A 17822-nucleotide genomic window follows, 5' to 3' on the forward strand; every position below is an offset into this window, starting at 1 on the left:
GACACTCGGTGCCTGTCGCTCACTGGAGTCAAGTGGACAACTACACAAACATACAATTCCAAGCATCTACCATCTAGATCTAAACATCTAACATCAATTATTTCAGTTATTAGAGCATAAATGCTTTAAAAATAAAAAGAAAAAAAAACAGAAAAAAACCTAGCACATTTATTAAAATAGAAAAAGATTCGAGTTACTCCTGGTAGATGGAGTGCACATTTCCTGTTCCCCGTGTTCTTTTCTCCTTCCCTTCCTCTCTGTACCTGCCCACCAGTGAAAAGGAATGGAAGGTAGGCTTTGCATTGCAAGGAGAGGCTGCCAAGCAGCAAGAGCTTAAATGCCGCAGTGAAAGCTAGAATATCTCAGTCCAGACTTGTACGGAATGGGAAAGGAGAAACAACAGAGAAAAGTAGATGGGAAGAGAAAAACATTTTCAAGTTCTTAACATGCCGCAGTGCGGAACTTTCAGCATAACGCTTCTGTGATGTTTTCTCATTTTTAAATTGTGCTTTATTCTGTACTTTATTGAAAATAACTGAGCAAAACCTTCAGTGTTTCCCATTAATCTTGGTACAGCTATTTCTCAAAAGGAGAGATCTATTTTATAACCTTTAAAGTTAATGGAAGTCACTTTCAACAAGCTCTGGAGCTTAAAGCTTATTTTGTTTTTTTAAACAAATTAATTGGTGGATTTGACTCTTTTGTCCTCATCTATACAAAACATATCTTGACCTTTTAAGTAAGATTTAATGTCTTCCACTACATATAAGCCCCTACCTTCTACTCCATCTTCATGTTCACAGAACATCCTGACTTACAGAGGAACAGCCAGAAATTAATTACAAGTAGAAACTAATGCTATAGTATTACCTAGAATTTCAAACCAAGAAAATTACAGAACAAAACCAAGATTTTTTTTTTTTTTTTTTTACAAGCCTTATCACTCCTGCCCTCCTCAGAAGCTGAGCATTGGAAGCATTTTCCAATCCTACTCTGATAAACATTGTCCTATTACATTGTATGTATTTCTTTAATATTTTTCAAAGCACAGAGCAATACCCACCTGACAAGAATCAATAGGAAAAAAACCTTTTCTCTCTTTGACAGTGTGATCCCATTAAGTAGCCTTAAGAGATTCTGATCGGAGCAGAATAGTCAGACCTTCCTGATCAATTCCTTAATCCATTTTGAGAAAATATACTGATCTTGCTTTTTCCGATTTCAGTCCAGGAAAAAAAAAAAAATCATTCCCACCATAACTCACCATTAAATAGGCCTTGTCTTATGAGAACTTCAGCAGCTGGAAGCAGATGAAGAGCGAGTCAGAATCCAGGAGAATCACCAGGACATCTAACATGCTTCCTCTGGGTCTTTCCATTTCTACCCTGAAAGTCACTCAAAGCACTTCCCACCCTTGTCCTTCATGGATCTTTAAAGATGTTGCTTTCAACATTATAAATAATGCATAAATCATGACCTGAAATGGAAACGATTCCAAGATCTTTTTCCTCCAGAAAAACTTCAGTTCACTAGGTTACTGCTAGGGCTGCCATAACCTATGAAAAAAGGGAATAAAACCAACACGATGCTGAAGTATCGTCACAGTAAAATGGGGTGCAGGCTGGAGATAATACACTCTAAGTGCTGGTGGATTCTGCTGCAGAACTGAAGATGTTTTATTCCAAGACTGGAAGAGTCATTAAGAGCTTGTGCACGTGCTGTATTATGATCTCTCTGACTGGAATTAGACCTGGAGAAATTCAGCAGATAGGCTCAAATGGAAGATTTGCGTTGGGCAGTCTCCTCTACTGGAAGGCCTGAGAACCTCCCCACTTTAACAGAAAATTATTCTAATGTAATGGTGTTAAAGTAGAAAAACATGCTCTGCTTTCATCCCTAGTGGTGCCCAACTCAACTCATCCAAGGAGAATTACCCTACCAGCTCTTACACCGTCCTGGATCCTGACAGGAGGTCACCCACCAAGGACAGGTCACTGGCGGCATCATCTGGAATATATGCACGCAGAAATTAGCTCGTGACACTTTCAGGCTCGATTGCAAGGGATCCCAAGTGCCTGATGCTTTAGGCCTTTCCCCTCTGCAAGCAGCTGCTGCTTCAGGCCCTCTCCTACAGCAGCAGGCGAATAACGGCAACGAAGGAAAGAGAAGCATCCAAATGGTTGAGCGTTCCCGTTTCGCTTGCAGGTTAGGAGAAACAATAATGCAAAGGATTACCATTTAAAATAATGAAATAAATAACAAATAAATTGTGAACTTCCCAAAACACGTACCTGTGACCTTGAGGTCTCTTTAGCAGCACAGACTGAATGTTTAACAGGCCACAAGCCCTGCCTTGAAGCGAAGAACACTGTAGAACTCTATTTTTTGGTTTTCTTCTATTTTATTTAGTATCTGAGGCTAAGACTCCCGCAGTAACAAAAAGGCCAGGCAGATCTCCAAACGCAGCCCTTGCCTCCACATCCAGTGGGGGACACAAGAAGAGGAAGGACGGGGAATGAAGGGCTGACGGCCACTGCGTAAGAGCACCTTGCCCAGCGCAGAACCAGGAGCTGCCAAGGACGACACGAGACTGCGAAGTAGATCCTTACTCTTTCCAGCTTTTTAACCAGATGTAACACGAGTCTGCTACTTGTGCAAACGTGTCAAAATCTACAACAAGTTTGTCTTCTGCTTCTTTATAAAATAATCCTTAACCACGCAAATAATTGCTTTGATAAATTCTTTAAAGAATTTCATTACCAAAGCCTGTTAATACATTAATGTTCCCAATTTCTTTTTCCTCGTTCTATATTTCAGATTACTTAACTACTTTTTTACTACTTAAATTTTTGATATACTTTTACAATTCAAAAAAAAAAAAAAAAAGATGCAAGATTAGACTACTATTAGAAATACTTTTTTTTTTAACCAAAATGTTCCTTCTTCCCTTGCTAATATAACAAACAGATGGTTTATACTGTCTACAGCAGGTAAGTCCAACTACAGAAAAAAAATCATTATCAAAAAAAAAAAGGTGAAAGCAGTGAGAATTTAATTACATTTTATTTTACACTAAAATATTTTTTTTTCAGTGACTTGTTTGCTTGCTCAGAGGAAGCAGTGCTTGCGTGTGGTTTTTTGTTTTTTTAACCTAAATGATTGCTTGGGACTCCTCTGCTTTAGTTCCGTGATAGCAAGACACTGGGTGTACGGTTAGGTGATTACTGTATCTCTGCAGTTCAGTATCTGCAGGGTGTCTGAATGCCACTAACTACTTAAACCCAGTAAAGAGATTACAGCTCACACTAACTGGATTTTCACAGCTCCGTATCATTCAGTTTGGATTCCTCATACACAGATTAAGAGAGTCCATTAAAACAATAGTCAGCTGCTCTCAGAGTGCAGGGTGCCTTGGTTAAAAAAAAAAAAGAGCCACATGTTTACATTCAGGGAGAACGTGCGTGTGTACACGCGTGTACATGAAATATTCTTTCAGAACGAATACTCTCTATTTAGGGAATTATTCAATTTCAAAAACAAAGATAATGCAAATTATGTGGTTATAAAAGGACAATCATGGTGGTTGGCAGTTTTAAGGACTGCATAGTTTTGAAAATTTTAAACAGCTTAAAGTAATGTGTGTCTTTGAAGATATTGCCTTCAAATGGATTCCAAAATCTACTTCTGTAAATGCAGAGAAATAGCATGTCCTCATAGTACATGAATCGAGCAGGGAAGCTAATTTAACAAGCATCTCTAACTGATCATCTCAACTATAAACCTAGAACACAAAATCTGTATTTTGTACTTCCTACCACTACAAAGTTGATTTTTTCTTTTCTTCTTTAGAAGCATTAGAAAGTGCAGAAGTGACAGAGATTCACTTACGAACAGTCCTTTTGATTGTTAATGGAGGTATCCTGGCCACAGGAGAAGAGTGTGGGGTTTTCCACACTTACAAATATATTTCTAATATGAAAATACTAAAAGGAGGAAGGATGGGACCCTACAGTTCAGAGCATGAATAACAAATTTCAGTCGGTGAATGCTTACTTCTTCCAGCATTTCCTAAGTATTTGCAATAAACAAATAACAGTACCACACAGTTGCTTACAATCTAGCTCAAGGTAAATTAACGAACAAATTAAAATGAAACAGTTACTCTGTGAGTAAAAACTATTGACTTTCTGGACCTAGTTGTTCACCGAAATCTTCTGGACAGATGTGCTCCACAGCTTACACACGTGTGCTCTCTCCTCGAGTTCACACAGCATTTTAGAGACGTCTGTTAGTGAAAGGAAAAGAAATACCAGATGGTGCTGTCTCAATATCACAGCCCATTAAATAAATGACCATCCTTTTTAGACTTAAAAGAGGATTTTTAGCAAACCAAAAGAAAAACAAGCCCAAAGCAGTCCAAACAACAATAGCAACAAATCCAGGTCAAAGGCAAGTGACCCCAGAGCTACCCCGGGCACACGGACATCTCTTTCCTTTTCAGGGGGAAACTCCTGCTCTGCTTCCCATTAGCCTTTGGCTGGCTTCCTCGAGAGGAAATTGTCCTCATTTGGCCTTTCAGCTGGGTCCTTCTCACCATCTTCTGCCAACAAACCTAATGAATTCATTTCTCTAGAGTCTCTAACAAGTTTGTAGGTGCCACCAGCACCCTGTGTCCTGGAGCACCTGGATGGGAGAGTCCAAGTTATTTAATTCCTTTTTTCATTCAGAAAATAGTAATTCTGAAAGGGTAAGTTAAGAAACCTATATGCATAAAACAGATCTCAAGGAAGCACCATGCTTACAGAGTAAATAATTACACCTTCAGTTATTTATATGTTTGCATCCTGCCTATACGTAGTACGAGGCATTTGTAACCAGCCAGTACTGTGCTTTAAGCATTTTACCGTATGTAGTCACTGCAAAACCACTCTAGTCTATGACCTTTATTGGTAAATTATGAACGAAGACTAAGTACACACTCTCTAAATTTCTAGGTCAGAATCCTGTTAGGAGAACTAGCGAGGCAGCACCAGGACCCATCGCTGAGAAGTCTCCAGCACGACTGTGACACAACCGACCATCTACTTCAGAGTTTCTGGACAAAGACTGCTCTCCCATTTTGCTCCGCTCTCAGATGTGCAAGCAGGTCTCAGCCAACATAAACACCAGGTTTTCTTTGTGTCTGAAGTCCAGCATCACTTTGGAATGCCTGAGGCTCTGAGAAACGAACATCAGTAAGCACATCCAAAAAAAAAACCTCGGAAGGCTGAGAAAAGCCATAATATGGCACTGCTGTCCAAACACTCCTGTAGGCATGTAAAAACACCCCTTCTGCCTACAGCAAGCATGGCAGCCACCATTAACTACTGAAGGAATAAACTTTAAAAATACAAAGGCAGAATTGTAATGTAGAGATGGATGGCAGATGCTGCTGTATTTAAAGAAGAAAAAAAAATCTAACAATCATTTATGGGTATTTTCAAAATGGTACATCACATCCAATTCCACCTGAGCACTTCTTCTGCAGTCTTCACTCATATCCAAGATCTCACTGTCTTAAAGACCAGCTGACACGATCTTCCGTGAAGGAACTATTTTGATGCATTGCTACAAGACCAACCACTCCTACGGTATCTGCATGATTTCACCTCTGCATTTAGAGGACATTAAAGAACACCAGGACATCTGTTTGGAAAATCTGGTCCCATTTCCTTCTCCTCTTGAGATTCTCACCACAAAAGTCTAAACAAAATATGAAAGTTTAAGGTTTTTTTTTAATAGTTAAGAGTATTGATCTTTGGCCTACAACAATTTCTAAAAGAAGCACAAGTCACATCTGCTTTTATTTGCAGTTTTAAAATGTATTGACGAAGACTGTCAACACAGTGAAGGCCTACAAAATTATCCTTTCGGACAGCACGTGTATCTAAGACTCGACGATGATGTAAAATAAAGACAGCAAGATTTGAATCATTACTTTTCAATGCGATGCCTCTGATTACAATTCCTTCTGGAAGCAACGCATCAGAAATGCAAGATTTTTAGTTTACGTTATGTGGAGTTGCACCTCATGAGGTTGCATAATGTGAAAAAAGTTCTGTGTATGAATGGAAAACGTGGGGAGGGGTAAGGGGAAGAATTCCTGGCACTGAGAAAATACACTGAAGTTATTTCTAAAAGAAAAATCTAATTCAGAGATCTTAGAAGAGCGGAGTATTCTTCTGATACTACAGTCAAAAAAAGCATCGTTCAAAGCAGAGTGGCAGAAACCAGCTGTGGCTGACAGTGTAACACCAGCAAAACAAAACGACAAAAAACCCCACCAGGCACTGACCTTTTCATTTGCATTGACCAGAGCAATATGCTAAGGCTGATGCATTAAAAAAAAATCTACATTTTGTTTTCTTGATTGTTTAGTAAGTACATGTATTTCTGAATAAATTATACTGCAAAAATACTTCAATATCATTTCACAAACTCTTCGTTTCAATGAAAACACTATTTTACAGCTAATTCACCACTACCATAATCCCTGAACTACACTTACTTCTCCAAAGGAGTTGCACTGTTACCTACATTAATCAATAAAAAAGAAATAAAGACCTATTTTTTCAAAATGGAAATAAAAAGTAATTGAACTGAAATCAAAAAACTGAATTCAAACAATTGAATGATGCACAGGGCATAAATTAAAAATAAATAAATGAATACAACCCCCCTAAATTATTACAAAATTTGAGTGCAGCTGCATTCAGACCTCACCTACTGAGCTCTGGTGGCTGACAACCAGCTACTTCATGGATTTGGCTGAATTTCAGACGTCAAGACAGTCAAGATGACCCTAAAGTCCATCATGCTCAGCTTCACCTATTAAAAGTGACACCGTTCTTAGAGACACAGAAAGGTGCCGTGAAAACAAGCCCAGCAACACGCAGCCTTGTAAGATTAATGCCTCTGAAGGTCAGATAAGCAGTCACACAGAATTTGGGAGGTCAGGGCATTGTTCCCTCCAGTACCTGTGGAAGTTACATATACTTCACAAAATCTTATTATGCAATAAATCAATTTCTGCTAAGGGTAACAAGCCCCGCAGTAAAAAAAAAAAAAAAAAAAAAAAGAAAAGAAAAGAAGCTGAAGTACTGAAGTACTGGTCACCTTGCAACAAATGTGAAAAACTATTTATAACTATGTTTACACTAAAGAAAATACTACACAAATTTTGATTTCATCATCCTTATCCCAAGCTAAGTTTGGCAAGGGAGACCTCTTGCTCTCGTCAAGTACAGGGCATTCTCCAATTCTGCAGTCAACAGATAGGGTTTTCTGTTTGTTCTGTGTTTGGTTTTTGCTTGTTTTTAAATAAAGAAATTTAAATATTTCCATATAGTCAAATCTGCAGTTCAAAATTATCAACTGCAGAAGGCTTGCCTACCAGAAGTTATTTCATACTTCACATTTCTACATTCTGAGTGTGTCTGGCACTAATGGAGATAAACATTTCAGAACAGAATTGTCTGAGTCCCGCCTGCTGGCCAGCTGCATTTTGTTAGTGTGTGATCATGCTACAATTCTACTACGGTTCCGTTTTCATTATGTTTTCTATTTTTCTTTTAATGAATGTTTATGATATAAAATGACACAAATAGGAACTAGCGGTTGTTCTTACTGGGATAGCCTGTCCTGTGGGAAAGCGATATTAATGCAGAATTTGAGAACAATGAGATGAGACCACCCCCAGCCTCAAGTACTAACTGCTGATGCTTACCTCAGGAAAGGGTGAAGTATGCAATGAGATGCTTCCGGACAACAGATGTTATTAATTACAATAATTAACCACTCTTTAATTAATAACTTAAGAGAGAGAGATTTCAGGAAAAGGTAAGCAACCACATAATCACAGTTGCTCTGCTCCTTTCTGCTGTGCGTTGCTCCCTTTATAACCCTATTTCTATCCCACGGACACAAGCACCGCAGAGCGCCCAGGACTGCCAGACACCGGCCAGGCAGAGCCCAGGGGTGAGATCTGCTCATTAGCGCTCGTGGCTCGTCAACGAGCGAGAGAAATTCAGAAGGCAGCACTAAGAAACTACCAGCAGCTGCATAACCAAATATAACCAGCGTAACCAAAATAAGCCCTCTGAAGACGCTCACCCAAGTGCCCACCGCTGCTCCCGCATGCCACAAGAGATGCTGTCAACCCAGGTCTGCTTCTGTAAGAACACAGCTCAAGGGCAGAAGGCAGAGCTGCTCAAACTGAACTCAACAGAACGCATGAGCTTGATCAGCGTGTGCTCCCCCAACTCGTCCACGCAAACCCCTGTATCCAGAATAACCCCGTTAAACACAAGCATTGCTGGAGAAAGAAACAAAGAGAAAGAGCTAGAAAGAAAGGTAAAAATAGAATAAATAAATAAAGGAGGGGGGGTATTTTGTTTTTATTTTGTTTCTGGATAAATAACTCTCTCGCCATGGACAATACAAATCCTTCAAAGCCCACTCTGTAGGAAGTCAAAGCCATCGGCTGGCATTCAAAGACACCTCAGATCGGATAAAGGGTCTGAGACAGTCAGATTTTAGAATTTTAGAAGCTTCTTAGCTGCTATTCTTCAAGAAGCTACAAAAATAAATTACTGTAACTCACACGTATGATCTGGCATCTTAAACTTTATTATAACAACCTCTCAGCAGAGGGACTGTAGCTGTTTTAAAGTCCTGGTAATTTAGCCCAGACACCAAAAGCAAAAACATTCAGATTAAGGAAAGATTGTTCCCCTCTTACAAAAGAACAAAGAAAACCCTCTGTACGTACTTAAACTATTTTCCAACACAGCAGTGAAACACTTTAATTTCAGCTTTCAAAATGCATTCTCTAATTTTAAACAGATTTTAAAGAAGTTCTATAATTTTTCTACAAATTATTGTGTTTAATACGGACAGATGGCCTCAGAGTCTACTCTACTGCTCTTGAACAGGGCATTTTACTACCATACTGCTCATTCGACTGTAGATAAGGGTCTCTCATAATTTTTACTATAAGCACCTACTGTTGGGTGCTTATAACGTGGCAATGAAAATCAGATCAAGGTTGAAACATGATATGCAAGGTTCTGCTCAGAAATAATCCTTAATTATTATATTTTGAATCAAAACTTACAAAGTACGCTATTTTTCCTTTGAATTCGAATTGCAAAAACCACTTTCACAATATGACCCCCATAAGCTCTTTAAAGTAAGTTCTAAAGACAATCCAAGTAACTAAAACGAACTCATAAATTAGACTGAGCAGTACAAATTAAACAAACGCTGTAGCACCCTGAACATCAATTTATATTTGCACATTTCTGCTACTTGATAAATGTATCTTGTCATGTAAGATTTTAAAGAAAAGGTCTTAGAGTGACAAAATCAGTCTCAGTGTGACAAAATCCCATTTGTAAGTGAATAGAGATGATTGAACACAAATACCTTAGGCCAACAACTACAGAGATTACGTTTTGGAAGCAGCATGTGCATAATTGGATCAGATAAACACTAACACTTTACAGATTTTGAGAGCCACCTCTTGTTGCAATAGACAGTATGGAAAGCGATAAGCTACTGGCCCTTCGTATTGCCTGGCCGATTAACATAAATGCTGCACCCCGAGGAATTGCTCCCGACCTGAATTTAAGCTTGGTAATTGCTGAGTGTGTTTTAGACCTGAAGAAGGTTTCACGTCTTTAAAAGCATGATCATTTTTCCCAACTTATATCATGTGCTCTAAAAGAAAAACGCTGTATTTCCCAGCGAATACTGCTTCTCTGGTGCCCTTAAACCGTCGTGGCTACAGCTGCACATCTCTTAGATTAAGGAAGTTTATGAAAAAGTTGAGCAGAACAGCCCGGTATCACCAATACGATTCAGGCTTTAGTGTCACGCTAGGAAGCATTCAGCAACAACAGCAATGGTAGACCCACTTCTTACCTCCTCGCCCTTCTTGCTGGCATAACCCTTTTTAGGACTACGGTGGGAGATCCCTTCTCTGAAAGCAACGGAAAAGCAGCGATACAGAACTGTAGAAGAATTAATTTTGTTTTAGCCCTCTTTATATATACAAAAGCCTTTTTTGCAGACAGATTTGTTCACCACAAAAGTAAACAACAGTTGCAGATTCCTTCTGCAGTTGAAGTATTTTCTAAAAACTAAACTCTGTGAAAATACGTAAAAGTTTTTACACTTGCCAAACCTATTAAATGATCATCAGTCTCCAAATGTTCTTCCTCACCTCAGAAGTCACAGAAATAAAAGGATGCAGTGAATGCATAAGCTGCATGGTTACCACCTTTCTATCAGCACGGCTGGAAAGCCGCGTTTACAATAGAAGTGCTTCAAACCAGAAAAACGTATCACTGGAAGAATGAAATATTCTTCAATAAACAGCAGTGTTTTACTCTAAAGTAGTATATTACTAATTAAACATACTACCTTATCTTTCCATCTTTGACCAAAAAAGTCATGTTTTATAACGTAAAGATTACCTAAAAATTCCTAAATTTCTCAGCAAACAGTCTTAGATGCAAGAATTTATGCTACTACACACGGATCAATTAAAAAACTTAGTGTATTAGTCCCTACGAAAAAATCAGCATTTGCTTTACACATGCTAACCCATTCCGTCGTTACAAAAACATAATAAACAGTTGCTAAAACCAAGCAGAAGAAAAATGAAAAAAGATGTTCATGTGAACCGTCAAAGCAAAATTTCCCAGAGTAAACTACAATTTTCAGATGTATTGCCTTGCTTTTTAAAAGCAGAGTGTTTCACTGTTCTTCAGCGTAATGAACAACCAAAATGTGCTGAAAGTATCTTTCCTTCCAATCAAACATTTACCCTTCGCCACTGGTGAAAGGCAACAAGATCTCTTTACAAGATCTCGTCTTTTTCAATAAATTTTGCATGAAAACATGTTACCCAAGCACAAAGTTGCCTGCTGTCACATTGGAAGTGTGATAAATGTTTAATGAAAACAACACCACACAGCTTGGTGTCAGACAACAGCTATCACACAGTCCTGCTTTGATCTGAACAGACACTTAAAAGGAGTTCTGAGCGTGCTCTGCACCACAGAACTCTATAACCTATATGCAAATAGGAGAAAATTACCATAAATGACTTCCTCCTGCATCGCGTGGAAAGAGGTAAGGAAAATATGACAAGCTCCAAGAGTGTCTGACTGCTGTCAAACTCGGAGAAGCCCGACATTCCCAATTTACTCCTAACGCCTTCTGCCGAGCCCCGCGAAGCTCCTCGACAGGCAGTTATCACCCGAGGACAGTCAGCAGGACCTCCTGGCCCGCCGCCACGACGGAGCGCGGGGAACAAACCTCTGCAGGAGCTGCGGTTAAATGCCACTGGAAAAGGTCCCCTCGACAGAGCGACCTCAGCAAACCCCGGAAGATCTAAAACACCGAATTAAAAGGAAAAATGAATAATATATTTGAGAAACAAATTCTTCAGCAACATAATACCGCTCCGAGTATTTAAGTAGTCATGAGGCCATTAATGCAAAAACGTATCGATAATCTAATAGGGACCAGAAATTAGACCGGGTGGTTGGGTTTGATTAATGGCACAACACTTCTTCTCTTCATAACAACTGAAAAGCTGCTCTTAATTTATTCCATTAAAAATTGTCAAAAACACTTTAAAAAGTAATCCAAAACTCTCCAACTAAGAAAGCTAGGGGGAAACTAATAAATCTAGCAAAAGTTGTTTAAAGCTAACAAGTTTTTAGTACTTTTTCCCCCCCCAATTAAACAATGAACAATGATCCTTATGAAAACCATGTCTCAATGCCACAACTTACGCTTTTGACCTAGTGAAGACTTTAGACACCAAAATTCAACAGCAAGTGCATACGGGTCAATGAAAATGTGTAGGCGAGCTGCTTTAGAACATGTGAATTAAAAAAGCACAAGAGATGATTTGATTAGCAGCACATCTGCTGGAAAGGTATCATAGTGTATAATTACGTGTTTAAGTAAATCAGCACTACAAAGCAGTTTTGAAGGCACACGAATATCACTGGTATGCACAAGTTTCTGGTGCTAAGAGAGGGTTTGGGAAGAAGGAAATCCGCTAGTGCCTGACCCTTTGCAGCCCCCTGCCCGCCACAGGGCTGCCCACCGCCGCGTGCCTCCATACATCCAGCGAGCTCTGGTGGCACACTCAAACCATCACAGGACTGGACTAAGAACAGTCCATTAGTTTTTAAAAAAACTAAATATATACGTATTTCCCACGTTTGATACCCCATGAGTAAGAATACATGTTAGAACACTTACGGACGGTGGCATATTTGGAGGATCAAAGACAAAAAACCTCCCTGTGTACGTGAGCCAGGTTCAGTGCCGCGTACACCGGTTGAAGAAGGCACCTTGCAACATTTAGAGAAACGCTGCGCAATCTATAGTGCATTTTTAAAAGGTCACTAATGTCCACGACTCAGGATATAGTCTAGCCAATACATTAGTAATTGAAAGACCGTGCAATAAAGAGCAAAGCTTTCCTAATACCACTGTGTTACGCTCTGAAGATGAAGAAGCACAGGGGGGAAGCCCACAGGCCCTAGAAATTATGGGGAAATCACAGAAGAGCGGGGTTGGAGTCTGGTGGGGCTGGGGGCGGAGAGGAAAGGTTGCTCTAGTTCTTTACAAGCAAGTAATTGCTGTTTTTCCAGTGAATGTTATTATTTCCTAGAACAAGTGACAAGCGGAGGACAAGGAAGGAAACAAAAGGTGCGGGAAGCCTAGAAGTGATGAGGATGTGCCTCATGGGCGGGCAGGAAAAATCCCGTTCTGGGACTGCCTGGTGAGTTGCTTTAGTCTTACCCAAGGGCACGGCAGACTGTATGCACTAAACACACACACACCCCTCACACCTTGTATTGTTTCATTTTAGGAGGGCAGGGGTACACAAGCCTAAGCTCAGCCTGGAGACACCACCAGAAAGAAGCAGAGGGCACGAAGGGCTGAACCTCTTCCAAGGACGGTCTTCACGCAGAGCTCCAGCAACACTCACGGTGTTGTCTCACTCCGACACAGAGACAACGGTCTCCTGGTCTTTATTCAGAGACCTTTTCTGATCAATGTCACCGTTTTTTTTTCCCTTCATATTTTTTGGGGGAATAAAAGAAAGAAAAGAACAGAAAAACAGGAAATAAGGCAGTCAATTGTAGGACCTGATAAACTACTTCTGGGGAAATAAACTTTTGCTTTTTTCACAAAAGCAAAATTTAATAAAAGAAAATCACTAGACTAGAACTTACTGGTAAGAGCTAGACACCAGATGTCCGTAATGCACTATAAAACTTTGCAGAGACAACAGAAAATGACAATGCAGCACAAAATGTATATTGGTCCTTATTTTATCGATTCCATGTTATTTATAAAACCACATAATATGTCAGTAGATGTAGTGCGTTCTATAAAATTGCAAAGGTGTGGTAACACTTCGATGCAGCGCTTGTCACTAAAGCTTGTATGAGACCAGGAAAGGCAGCTACGTGCATGCTAATTACACAGTACAAGCATTGGCAGAGTGCTGGTGTGTAGTAACCAACAACGTGCACAATATCACTACTGCAGTCGTGGGTCTGCATGGCCGCATTAGAGAGCCATACTGTTATTGCAAACAGAGAAATATGATTTGAAACTTGGCCTATGCGACTGGATGAACAGAAAAAGCTGGATGGCCAAGCAACTGCTTTTACTTTGGAAATGCTGGCAGCAGTTCTTCCGAAAAAGTTGTATCAGTTATTGTTTTTATTTTATATATATATATATATATATATTCTTCCAGGCAATAAAGCACTTTCTCCCATGCATTGCAACAGAAATTATATATATATATATATATACACACACACATAAGGGAACACAATTCAAACAACTACTATGAGATTAGTAGACAAAAACGAACTGATTAGTTCAGATTACTTGTAAAATGGAAGGAAAATAAATAGCACTGCAGTAGGTGGATAACTGCTTAAGAACATTTTTTGCTACCTGTTTGTCTTCAGCTTTATTTTACATAGTTTACACTGGAAATGAAACAATCCTGATAATATGAAAGATGGATCTCTTTCTGTTTATGAATATTTTAGGGTATACTGCTAGAATTATTTTTAAATTTGCATTGCTTTACCTTTTAAGTGAGCACAAACCTCTTTCAAAGCTTGATAGACCTCTCTCAACTCTACTTGCTGTTTTTTTTTTTTTTAAACCAAGTACTGTCAGATGCTGTAAATGAGCTTCCCAACCTAAATTCAAAGCAGCTGTTACCGCAATCTCTCTCCATGATGGCTGAACAAACAGTATATCCCTTAAAACATTTCAGATTGTAAGAACAAAAGAGTTCAGCTGTTTTGCTATGACTGTAATACAGCCTGTCTCCACCAAATAGCTGACACTCATCCAGCATTCAAGAAGTTCACTGCTCAGCCTTAAAGAATATTCACTGAAACAGGGAATGCCAAAAGGATGACAACTGGATTACCATGGCAGAGTTCTTTTACTCTGGAAATCTCTCAAGATTTTTTCTGCGAATATAAGATTTACTTTGAAAGAACCCAAAGTTGCCTTGATTTACAAAAAACAACAACAAAAAAACCAACCACCACAAACCCTTCCTTCCTCATATCTACAAACACACACAAGTAAAGTGCAGGTCTCATTTTGAAGATTGGGAGAAGGAAATAAAAGCTTAGAATGGAAAAGATACATGTATTTATCCTCAAAATATTCTGTACAGCAGGATATATTCTAAATCTAACTAAACTTTCCTAGGCTCCTTAGGTTTATTTCCTACTCCTCATCATGTTCTACCACAAGTTGTACTTACCAGAATATCTGAATATATAGGAATACAGTTATTCTGATGAGCTCTGATCAAGTTCCAATTCCTTCAGCTCCTTCGGGCTTGCAAGTAAGATTTAATTCCTTCTTGACTGCAAGTAAGAAAAAGTATCTGTGTCTCCCAAGTATCTCACCCAGGCACCTTGATCTGAGGTGTCAAAATGAATTCTCTCACACACCAAACCATACAATGGGAATCTTCATAATACAATCCTCCTCTTCCTTTCCTTCACTTTCAATAAGCAATAACCAAGAGTCAAATACCCTGTGATAAGCGCTGACTTTTCAAAGACTGAATCTATACTCCAGTTCTCCCAGTACAGCTGTTTCAGCCACTGCAGGAACAAACATAGCACTGAGCAACCCATCTATGCCAAGAAAATTCAACTAACACTGATCCTAAAACACCTTCTTCTACGCAAAGCTGAAGCTATAAAGTTAACTAGCACTGGAGAATTTGCATTGTCTTCTCCTGATTTGGCTTTAGGATGATATTCCTTATAGCTTTCAAGTAGCTATTTTCCAATAAATACATTCCAAACATACATTAATTTAAATTGGAAACTAGATCTGGCCCTTCATGTGTCCTTCCATGGAGTACCTGCAAGAATCTATTCCAAAAAAATTGAATGGTAAGTTGAAAAAAAGCACCATTAATATGTCAGTTACAGCAGAATAAAACGTGTGGTTTTTTTTCCTGCCCAAACTAGATCCAACTTCAAACTAGAAAAAAACCCACACAGCTTTTTCAGCAAATGCAGATGCTGTAGGAGGCCTCGCCTATCACCTGCTCACTGGCTCTCAGATGAAGACAGTCGATAGAGCAGGCCCTTCTAGTGCTTGCTTGTCTCTTCCAGCATGAAGTCGGCTGGGTGAACAGCGAAGTTCCAGCCAGGGCAGCAAACTGTTGTGCTGAAGGGGACCAGCATCAGTCGCAGAATCTGCTAAGGCGCTCAGCTCTGGAAACAAGCTATAATAAGAGTTATAATTCTAGCCATACCCACGAGAGGACATCTGACACCACCGCAAGACAAAAATCCTGAATTATAACATATGCCCTCAAAAGCAAAATTCAGCAAAACCAACTTACTACCTTCAGCTGACCACAGCCAACTACAAAAGCCTTCAAAGCGACTGGGAAACAAAAGATGGTATCTCAGTGCTTTCCTCAGAAATTAGCATCCAGACAGAACAAATGCATGACTGAATCTCGTTGCTGCTGCAGAAAATGAAGAAAAAAATGCTAGAAGCCCATAGATTTACAAAGGCAAAAGGTTCACTGAGGTTGCGTTGTGTCGTCCTCCTTCCTACACATCTATAAGCGAGGGAGGGCAGGTGAGCTTCCTTGGCTAGGGAGGTCTTTTCTTTCCCATATTTTTCAGCCACGAAGAAAATAAATACATCAAGAAATGATAGCAAGGAAGAAAGCTGAGAGCTTGGGAGGCTTGAGGAAGTCTCCTACAAAAAGACAATTATAAAACATCTTACTTGGCCTCTTTTTTCTTGGAGAACACACAAGGCAAAAAGAAACCGCAGTGCCTCTCTCTCTTCCTAAATACACGCATGCATTTAAGAAGGAAAACTCTAAGTTCCTAATTCACTCTTACTGGTCTATAGCAGAGTATTCCCTAGACAAATAACTGCATTAACTGCAAATAGCAATTGAATCAAAGAGCTCTGTATTTAAATACATTGCTTTGCGAAACCTTTAACAAACGATAACTTGATGCTGATGCAGTCTAAATCTTCAGAATGACAAATAACTGTAAAGGAAAAAAGCTTCCCAGATCCACACTCTCTGTACGGATACACTTTGATCACCATTTGATTAAACTGAAAAACACGTCCCCCCTCAGAAAAGTTTATGAGGCATAGATTATATCAGCATCATCCTGGGTATATTTCATTTTGTAGTCTAATAATGCGCCAAGTAAGAAATCCCTGCACAAAGTCTACTGGTCAGTACCTGGGCTCAAAGGAAACTGGACTGATGTCATAAAACGTTTCTATTATCAGTTTGTACTCTTTGTCCTAACTACCTTGGAAATGACCCAAACAAGACATTTGGTTTTCGGATTTAGCATAAGCAATTTTGTAAGTTATCAAAATATAAAGGTAAATTGTTCGCTTCCAAAAAAAATCTGGGCACTTCTGAGTTCTTCCTACAGCTTGCTGATATTGATCCTTATTACAAAAGGACATAAAGTCAGGCAGTATGCTAATAAAGCACTGCAATATATTCCAACATGATTTAAGATGTGCTTCTATACAAAGTCCAGAAGACCTCTCACGCACCAAATGTATCGTGCTCAGTATGGATTCTTGCCCTACTCAGAGCACTAGAATCTACTTCAGGAGAAAAAAAAAAAAATTGGGCTGCAACGTCCAGGCTTCTCCTCATTCTTCCACAAGTACCAAAATGTATTCAAACCTCAGGTAAACAGGTAACAGGCATCTTGTTTATGACATACCACAAACATCTCAGAGGCTCCAAGATATTTACAGTGAATCCTACTGAGGGCTGAACACATCTGCAATAAAAACAGATGAACCACAGAATCGCAGACTGGTTTGGGTTGGAAGGGACCTCAAAGCCCCCCCGGATCCCCCTGCATGGGCAGGGCCCCGTGCCCCCAGCCCAGGCTGCCCAAATCCCCCCAACCCAGCCTTGGGCACTGCCAGGGATGGGGCAGCCCCAGCTCCTCGCAGCAGCCTGCGCCAGGGCCTCGCCACCCTCATAGAAAATATTACACGTGGGTTAGTGAAATTGGGAAAGTAGCACTTGAAATGAGTGGCCGACACCATCCTTGAAGTTCCCAGCAGTCTACGTACTACAGATAAGGAAAAAAAAAAGTAAATAGCTAATCCTGAATATTTGCATTACCAATTACATAACCAAGGACAAGCAGGAACGATATCTGAGGGAC

At 39.6% G+C, this 17822-nt stretch overlaps 1 protein-coding gene across 2 annotated transcripts in view; it reads right to left on the reverse strand.

Annotated features, from left to right (window-relative positions):
* RSRC1 (arginine and serine rich coiled-coil 1) overlaps positions 1-17822 on the reverse strand; it is a 145182-nt gene that overhangs the window by 94717 nt on the left and 32643 nt on the right. The gene's annotated exons all lie outside the window — the stretch shown is intronic.

Source organism: Anser cygnoides, chromosome 9 (assembly GCF_040182565.1).
Source record: "Anser cygnoides isolate HZ-2024a breed goose chromosome 9, Taihu_goose_T2T_genome, whole genome shotgun sequence".
NCBI classification, from domain to species: Eukaryota; Metazoa; Chordata; class Aves; order Anseriformes; family Anatidae; genus Anser; species Anser cygnoides.